Source organism: Chiloscyllium plagiosum, unplaced genomic scaffold, assembly GCF_037043375.1.
Source record: "Chiloscyllium plagiosum isolate Xiang-an unplaced genomic scaffold, Cpla_swu_hap1 HiC_scaffold_47, whole genome shotgun sequence".
Classification (NCBI taxonomy): Eukaryota; Metazoa; Chordata; class Chondrichthyes; order Orectolobiformes; family Hemiscylliidae; genus Chiloscyllium; species Chiloscyllium plagiosum.
In genome coordinates, this window is record NW_028270185.1 from 13586860 (window position 1) to 13596111 (window position 9252).

Sequence of the window (9252 nt, forward strand, 5' to 3'; positions counted from 1 at the left end):
TGTGGACCTGACGAGGGAGTGGTCTTTTCGGAATGCTGATAGGGGAGGGGAGGGAAATATATTCCTGGTGGTGGAAATAACGACGGATGATACGCTGTATATGGAGGTTGGTGGGGTTGTAGGTGAGGACCAGTGGGGTTCTGTCCTGGTGGCGATTGGAGGAACGGGGTTCAAGGGCAGAGGAGCGGGAAGTGGAGGAGATGCGGTGGAGGGCATCGTCGATCATGTCTGGGAGGAAATTGCGGTCTTTGAAGAAGGAGGCCATCTAGGTTGTATGGTATTAGAATTGGTCCTCCTGGGAGCAGATGCGGCAGAGACGAAGGAATTGGGAATATGGGATGGCGTTTTTACAGGGGGCAGGGTGGGAGGAGGTGTAGTCTAGGTAGTTGTGGGAGTCGGTCAGTTTATAGTAAATGTCCGTGTTGATTCGGTCGCCTGAAATAGAAATGGAAAGGTCTAAGAAGGGGAGGGAGGAGTCTGAGACGGTCCAGATGAATTTGAGGTCGGGGTGGAAGGTGTTGGTAAAGTGGATGAACTGTTCAACCTCCCCGTGGGAGCACTTCTCCACTTCCCGCTCCTCCGCCCTTGAGCCCCACCCCTCCAATCGCCACCAGGACAGAACCCCACTGGTCCTCACCTATCACCCCACCAACCTCCATATACAGCGTATCATCTGTCGTCATTTCTGCCACCTCCAAACAGACCCCACCACCAGGGATATATTTCCCTCCCCTCCCCTATCAGCGTTCCGAAAAGACCACTCCCTCTGTGACTCCCTCGTCAGGTCCACACCCCTCACCAACCCAACCTCCACTCCCGGGACCTTCCCCTGCAATTGCAAGAAATGCAAAACTTGCGCCCACACCTCCCCCCTTACTTCCCTCCAAGGCTCCAAGGGATCCTTCCATATCCGCCACAAATTCACCTGCACCTCCACACACACAATTTATTGCATCCGCTGCACCCGATATGGCTTCCTCTATATTGGGGAGACAGGCCGCCTACTTGCAGAACATTTCAGAGTACACCTCTGGGCCATTCAGACCAACCAACCCAACACTTCAATTCCCCCTCCCACTCCACCAAAGACATGCAGGTCCTTGGACTCCTCCATCGCCAGACCATAACAACACGACGGTTGGAGGAAGAGCTCTTCATCTTCCGCCTAGGAACCCTCCAACCACAAGGGATGAACTCAGATTTCTCCAGTTTCCTCATTTCCCCTCCCCCCACCTTGTCTCAGTCAATTCCCTCGAACTCAGCACCGCCTTCTTAACCTGCAATCTTCTTCCTGACCTCTCTGCCCCCACCCCCACTCCGGCCTATCACCCTCACCTTGACCTCCTTCCACCTATCGCATTTCCAGAGCCCCTCCTCCCTACCTTTTATCTTAGCCTGCTGGACACACTTTCCTCATTCCTGAAGAAGGGCTCATGCTCGAAACATCGATTCTCCTGCTCCTTGGATGCTGCCTGACCTGCTACGCTTTTCCAGCAACACATTTTCAACACTCCTGAGAGCCCTACTATTAACTGTGTAAGTCCTGCCCTGGTTTGCCTTACCAAAATGCAACACATCGCATTTACCTAAATTAAACTCCATCTGCCATTCCTCGGCCCATTGGTCTAGTTGATCAGGATTCCACTGTACTCTCAGATAAGCTTGTTCATGTCCAATATGCCACCAAATTTGGGAAGTCTGTAATCTCAGCGGCTTTGAAAGAGTTAAACAATTTATCCCATCCTTTCCATACAGTGCTGCATATGTTCATTTTTCTTGTATATTCCCCTTTGAGTTACAGTTGCATCCATTTTCAGGCAGCACACTCTAGATCAGGACAACCTGTTACATAAACAAGTGAAATCTTCTGTTTCACTTGCCAATGGCTGTCAACAACTACTTCATTTATATAGCACCTTTAACATCATCACAGTGTCCTCTGATTAACAACCCACCTGCCAGTACAATAGTTTCTCATTTTTCCTCCATCTAAATCCCCTCATTATTCTGAGCCCCTCGAGCTACTCTCCTCCTAACCTTCTGAGGTGAACAGTCCTGGGCTTCTTGAGATTTTTCACACTGCAGATATTCAGTACTCGTTAACAAATACAACTTGTTCTTTGCTGGATTTATACCTCCTCCAGGATATAAACCACAAATGGGCTTGAAATGATCTCTCCATACAGCCTCTCATGTTCATATTTCTTTAATTTCAAACATTCTGACGTGGGCACAACTGGTACCATGAATGTATTAGTTAGGCAGCCATAAACTACATTGTATTTTACAGTGACACCAAACTGGCACCTTGGATAAATGTTTCAACACCAACACTGTTAATTAAACAGCTCAACACCTTCTCCTGGAGATTTTTGCAAACACCACTGATGAACAGGGGTGTGTTTGTAAGGAACAGTCAGTTCCATTTATTTGTTAACAGATTGCCACTGATTTTGTTTGCTCTGAATTGATGTGACATTTACTGGTCCTCCTGTCAAGTTTTGCAGGGGTGTGCTGATTTCTTTGTGAAGAGGTTAAACTTTAAGCACGAAAGCTAACTTTTGAGAAAATAAATACTATGCAGACCAAGGTGCCCTTGATATTCAGGTCACAGAAATATACCACAAGAGGTACAGCAAGCAATTCAGAAGGCAAGTGGTATATGCACCTTTATTACAAAGTAATTTCAGTAAAAGGGTAAAAAGGATTTACGACAATTGCATAACACCACATCTGGAGTACTACATATAATTTTGGCCTCCATACCTAAGATGGTTTTGGAGAGAGTTCACCTGAGTAATTCCTGAATATTCTTATGAGGAGTGACAAAGTAGATTGGGTCTTTATTCTCTTAGGTTTGGAAGGCTGAGAAGTGATCTCAATAAACATATTAATTTTTTTAAAAAACATGATAGGATAGATGCTGGGAGAATGATTCCTCTAGCTGGGGAGTCAGAATTTATGAGTTCGGGGTAAGCCATTTAGGATTAAGATGAAAGGAAATTTCTTACTAAAAGGGTTCTTAACCTTTCAAATTCTCAACCATATCGTGGATTCTGAAGAAGGATCACTTGACCCGAAACATTAAGTCTGATTTCTCTCCCCAAATGCTGCCAACCCTGCTGAATTTTTCCAGAAATTTCTATTTTTGTCATGGATTCTTAAATGTTAAATTTATTCAAATCTGACATTGACAGCTTTTTGGCTACTGTGGGAATCAAGGATTAATGCAGATAGTGACGGAAGGTGGAATTGATGCAGATAATTAACCATTGAATGGTGGAGCAGGTTCAAAGAGTCGAAAGACCTGCTCCCGTGCGAACGCATTACATTCTTATTCACTGAAGGTGTAATGTGCTGTATTTAGGTTACACCTTGAATATGCTATGTCCAGCTCCAGTCATCAAGGCACAGAAGAAGATCCAAACTGTGACAGTGCTGGACAGAAGGGCCACAAAGCTGATCTCTAATGTCAAAGAACAAGGAAAATTTTGAAAAATAAAGATACTTCAGTCTAAAAGTAGGTGAAGCAGAGAGTTCCTAAGAGGGAATGCTAAAAATATATTTTGAAATAAAGCAAATTGAAGCAATTTTACAAGTTAAATCACAAGCCTGATGATAGCAAGACTGATAGCAAGGAAACATTTTGCCACTCAGAGTGATTGTACTCTTGGAAGAAGAGTGAGGGAAAACTCAGAAACTGCTGCTTAGATATTGTTTCGATACAATAATAGGCATTTTCGCAGGCAATAGGGTAAGTGGGTACAGTGACTTCCCTCATCACTGAATATGGTCCCATTAGACACTCTACACCAGGAATCCTCCTGCCTGTGCTCCATGAAAGGTATTATCCACTTCCCCCTTTTTCATTAGCTGGAATTTACAATTGAAGAAGGTGCAATACTAATCCTGGAATTCCCTCCCTCAGGGCATTGTGGACCAACCTACAGCACATGGACTGGAGTGGTTCAAGAAGGCAGCTCATCACCCCCTAATCAAGGGCAACTAGGGACAGGCAGTAAATGCTGGAAATACGTGAAAACTTTTTTTAAAAATTAGCTATGGTCTAAATGAACGGAAGAACAGTCTTGAGGGGTATACTCCTGTTCCAACTTTCAGAAGAAACATGTTCATAAAGAGACTAGAGTCAAAAAGTGTGGTGCTGGAAAAGCACAGCAGGTCAGGTGGCATCCAAGGATCAGGAGAATTGATGTTTTGGCCATAAGCCCTTCGTCACATTCCTGATGAAGGGCTTATGCGCAAAATATCAATTCTCTGGATCCTCGGATGCTGCCAGATCTGGTGTGCTTTTCCAGCACCACACTTTTCAACTCTGATCTCCACCATCTGCAGTCTTCACTTTCTCCATAAAGAAACTAGATCCAAGATCAGTCTAGTATGTGGGTCAGGAAATGATAATAAATGAATTAACAAAACAGCAGAACCCCCAACAGCCAATAAAGACACAAACTTAATCATGTCGTTAAACAAGGAAAACAAAAAGAATGTGCCAGGATGCTTGTCAGGAAGCTGCAATTATTCTCAAAACCATGAGGCAAAAGAGGAAGATCATTAAGGAGTCTGACTTCTCAATAATGTGGATAAATGTGTGAATGGCAGATGAAAACTGAATTACGGCATTTGATGGGAGAATGCTCTCTCTCTCACACAGACACACATTCACGGGAATGGTGATTGGGCAGCTTATTGATCCCTACCAGTTTCTGGGGAAACAATCCAGCTTCTATACAAAATGCCTCCCATAGAAAATTGGAACAGCAAAGAGAGTCTGAAGAAGAGTACCAGGTCACCAAAAAGTTGCACTTTGGAAACTTTATCCTGCTCTGTACAAAAGACAAATCTGAGCCATGAATACTTCCAGATTTGTTACTCAAATTTCTCACTATTCTGGGACTTGTTTGGGGTATGGGTAATGGGATAACATTTTTGTCCTAAAGCCCAAAGAGTACAGGAGGAGTGAAGTCTTGCTTCAATTTTAAAGCAGCTTCATTAGACTGCACCTGGGTACTGTGTGTAGTTTTGGTGTCCTGATTTCAGAAAAGGTATTATTGCCATAGAGGGAATGCAACAAAGGCTCACCAGACTTGTTCCTGGGATGGCACTATTGTCCTATGGAGAGAGATTGAGCAAATCAGGCCAGTACTGTCCAGGGTTTCAGAGCTTGAGAGGTGGTCTCATTGAAACCTATAAAATACTTACAGGATTAAAAGGGTAGATCCAGATAATGTTTCCCCACTTGCAAGTCTAAAACCAATTAGCACAATTTTTTTAAAAAACGGGTACCAGTTAGGTCCAATATATGGAGATTTTTTTTATGCAGAGGGTTGTGAATCTTTGGCTTTGAGTATATTTAGGTGTGAATAGATTCCTCATTTCTCAAATTGTGTACATAATTATGGGGATTAGTGGCTAAAAGGCACTGAATTATTCGATCAGCCACGATCGTATTGAATAGCGGAGCAGACTTGGGTTGAATGACCTACTCCAATTCCTATTACAAATCACCATGTAACAGTAACGTTAAGCAGCAAATCTCAAATATCCTTCAAAAATGCAATTAGTTGACTGAAAAAAACTTATATTCATATAGCACCCTTCACAAGCATAGCAGCCAATTTACACACATCAAGCTCCCACGCAACAGCAGTGTGATAATAACCAGAGAATCTCTTTTATTGGTATAGGGATAACTAAGCCAGGACACGTGAAAAAATCGTTCCTACTTTTCTTCAAAATAGTGCAATGGCATCTTTCTATCATCTAGCCAAGAGGGGAGCCCACATCTTGGTTTCGTTCTTAACCCGGAAGTTGGAACCTCTGACGGTGCATCACTCTGTGCTGTAACTGCAGTTATTTTCCTGGATTTTCTATAGAATGGGGTCTGACATAAAGGAGTGGCAATACTACTATTCAGCTGCAGCTGTTATGGTGCAAGTGCACATCCTGAAAATGTGAAAGATGCGATAGAAATGTTAGCTCTTTTAAAACATATACTGCAAGCTCCATTGTAAACCAGCCCTGATCCAAAATAACGTGCCAGTTTCTCTGTACACCCCACAAACTTTCGAAAATCCCATTTGGTGCTCGTAACCGTTGTGATTGACTCTTAACTGCTGCCTGAAATGGCCATCAAAATCCACCGTAATCACAGTTTGGAGGTGATGATAGGTACATCTCAAAAATGAATTTTGAAAACTGCCTCCCTTACTTTCTCTGGTTAAAAAATTTTATCTGCACTTTTATTTATCCAGAGAATTCAAACTCCAGTTAATTTTTTTGGCTTTTGTGTTTCCCTGTCTATTTTTTAACTTATAACAGGCCGCTCACTGCAGCTCGTCCAATAGGCGCTCCAACTTCTCCCTCTTGGTCCCCGAAAATTCTCCCATTCTGGCCGAGCGCCGGAAGAAGTGGAAGGTCGGCATGCACGTGATGCCGGCGGACCGAGCCAGAGGCTCTGCGTCGTCGACATCCACCTCCACGAAGACGACATTGGTCAACTGCTCCGAGAGGTTGTAGAAGTGCGGTCGGATCATGCGGCAGTTGCTGCACCACTCAGCCGAGTACATAACAACCACTAGCTGCTCGGTCTGGCTCAACAGGTTCTGGAACTGCTTGGCGTCCTCCACGTGTCTCACCACCATGCTGCTTCCGGGTCCGTGCCCCGCTTCCCACTGGCCCCGCCCTCAAACCCGCACCCTATTATGACGAAGGTCGACGTCAACATCCCATTGGCTGATTCTCATTGGCCGCTACGGTTTGCTACTTTTTTCATGAATGGGTCGGAAGGGCGTCAGCTCCATTGGCTGGAATGGGGTGATTGACGGCGCAAATAGCCTATCAGAAAGTCCATCAAGGCGGTTTCGTAACCACCCCAATTCTATTCAAAACGACCGGAGACGGTGGATCTGAACTTGCCAAGGACAGATTTCACAAAAAGCAATGATATAATGCTCTGTTAAAAGGTCCTGGTGAAAGAGGGTTAGTTAGGTAAAAACAATGACTGCAGATGCTGGAAACCAGATTCTGGATTAGTGGTGCTGGAAGAGCACAGCAGTTCAGGCAGCATCCGAGGAGCAGTAAAATCGACGTTTCGGGCAAAAGCCCTTCATCAGGAATAAAGGAGTGTCTCTACCTTTGAGGGTTCGAGTCCCACCTGCCCGAGAGGTGTGTAATAATATACCTAGGCAGGTTAATTAAAATATGTAAACAAAATAGCGATCCATTCATGGTATTATTCCTCCCCCTGCCTGAGGGCCATGAGACTGAGGTTCAAGGCCTGCTCCCAAAGTGTCAAAACTGCCTGAACAGGTTGGTTAGAAATATGACCTGTTCTGAGTTAATTAACCTAAAACTCTCAACTATGCTTCTCTCTTCGCAAATGCTGCAAGATCTGCTTCAGTATTTCCTGCATTCACAGTATTTTACCCCAGAAACAATGATCAATTAATTCGAGGGAGACTCATATTGGACTCAAAAAGTAACTCTTTCTCTCCTCGGGTGCAGCCAAACCTACTGATTTTATCCAGCACTTTCTGTTTTTTTTATAATTGATCTTTGTAACTATTGTTTGAGGATAAATATTGGCCAGGACAACAGGAGAACTCCCCTATTCCTAGCTCAGAAGCAGATCAATTAGTCAAATTAGCCTTTACTTGTTTCATATGCATGTCTCCTCCTATACCTTCAATTCCATTTTCAGTAGCATATGTTTCTACTCTCTTTTCTCTCATGTACTCATCTAGTCTCATTTTGAAAGCATATTTGCCTTGAAACTTCCAATCAGCCTCTTTTGTCTGCTCCAGTCCTTCAAATGAACATCATTATCCACAAGGAGAAAGTGAGAACTGCAGATTTTGGAGATCAGAAAAGTAGATCAGGCAGCATCGCAGGAGCATCGATGTTTCGAGTATAAGCCCTTTATCGGGAATATGGTAGTGGAGAAGAGGGCTGAGAGATAGGAGGGTAGGGGTGAGGGTGAGGTAGCTGGGAAGGCGATAGGTAGATGCAGGTGGGGGGTAATGGTGATAGGTCGGAGGGGTCAGAGGGGAGGAATAGGTGGGAAGGAAGATGGACAGGCAGGACAGTTGGATCTGGGATGAGGTGGGCGGAGGGGAGATGAAGAAACTGGTGAAGCCATGTGATTGCAGGGTCCCAAGGCAGAAGATGAGGTGTTCTTCCTCCAGGCATCAGGAAGAATGTCTCATCTTCCTCCTTGGGACTCTTCAACCACATTGCAGCAACGTCGACTTCACCAGTTTCCTCATCTCCCCTCTCCCACCTCATTCCAGGTCCAACCCTCCACTTGGCATCACCTCTTGAACAGCCCAACCTGTCCATCTTCCTTCCCACCTTTCCGCTCTACCCTCCCATCTAACCTATCACCCCCCCACCTGCATCTACATATTACTTCGCCCCCACACCAGCCCTCGCACCCTCCTGTTTACTTCTCAACCCTCTCCCACCCACATCCATCCACTACATTCCTGACAAAGCCTTTGCCCAAAACATCGATTCTCCTGCTCCTTGAATGCTGCCTAATTTCTAAATGTAGGTTTGCTCACTGAGCTGGAAGGTTTGTTTTCATCACCATATTTGGTAACATCTTCAGTGAGCCTCCGGATTAAGCACTAGTGGTGTAGTCCGCTTTGGATTTATATGTTTGGGTTTCCTTGGGTTGATGATGTCATTTCCTATGGTGATGTCATTTCCTGTTCTTTTTCTCATGGCATGGTAAATGGGATCCAAGTGAATGTGTTTGTTGATAGAGTTCTGATTGGAATGCCATGCTTCTAGGAATTCTCGTGCATGTCTCTGTTTGACTTGTCCTTGGATGGATGTGTTATCCCAGTTGAAATGGTGTCCTTTCTCATCTGTATGTAAGGATACTAGTGAGGGGGTGGGGGGGTCATGTCTTTTTGTGGCTAATTAATGTTCATGTATCCTGGTGGCTAGTTTTCTGTCTGTTTGTTGACTGTAGTATTTGTTACAGTTCTTGAAAGATATTTTGTAAGTGACATTAATTTTACTTGTCTGTATAGGGTCTTTCAAGTTCATTAGCTGCTGTTTTAGTGTGTTGGTGGGTTTGTGGGCTACCATGGTGCCAAGGATGATGACTTGAAAGACCCTATACAGACAACAAGTAAAATTAATGTCATGGGTACCGCTGCAGAATACTCAGTTGAGAATCCTGATAGGGTGACATGCACAGATAGGCAGGCACTTTAAGATGCT

At 44.4% G+C, this 9252-nt stretch overlaps 1 pseudogene; it reads right to left on the reverse strand.

The window, feature by feature from the left end:
* Positions 1–5698: 5698 nt before the first annotated feature.
* LOC122542854 (thioredoxin pseudogene) lies at positions 5699–6804 on the reverse strand (annotated as a pseudogene).
* Positions 6805–9252: the final 2448 nt, after the last annotated feature.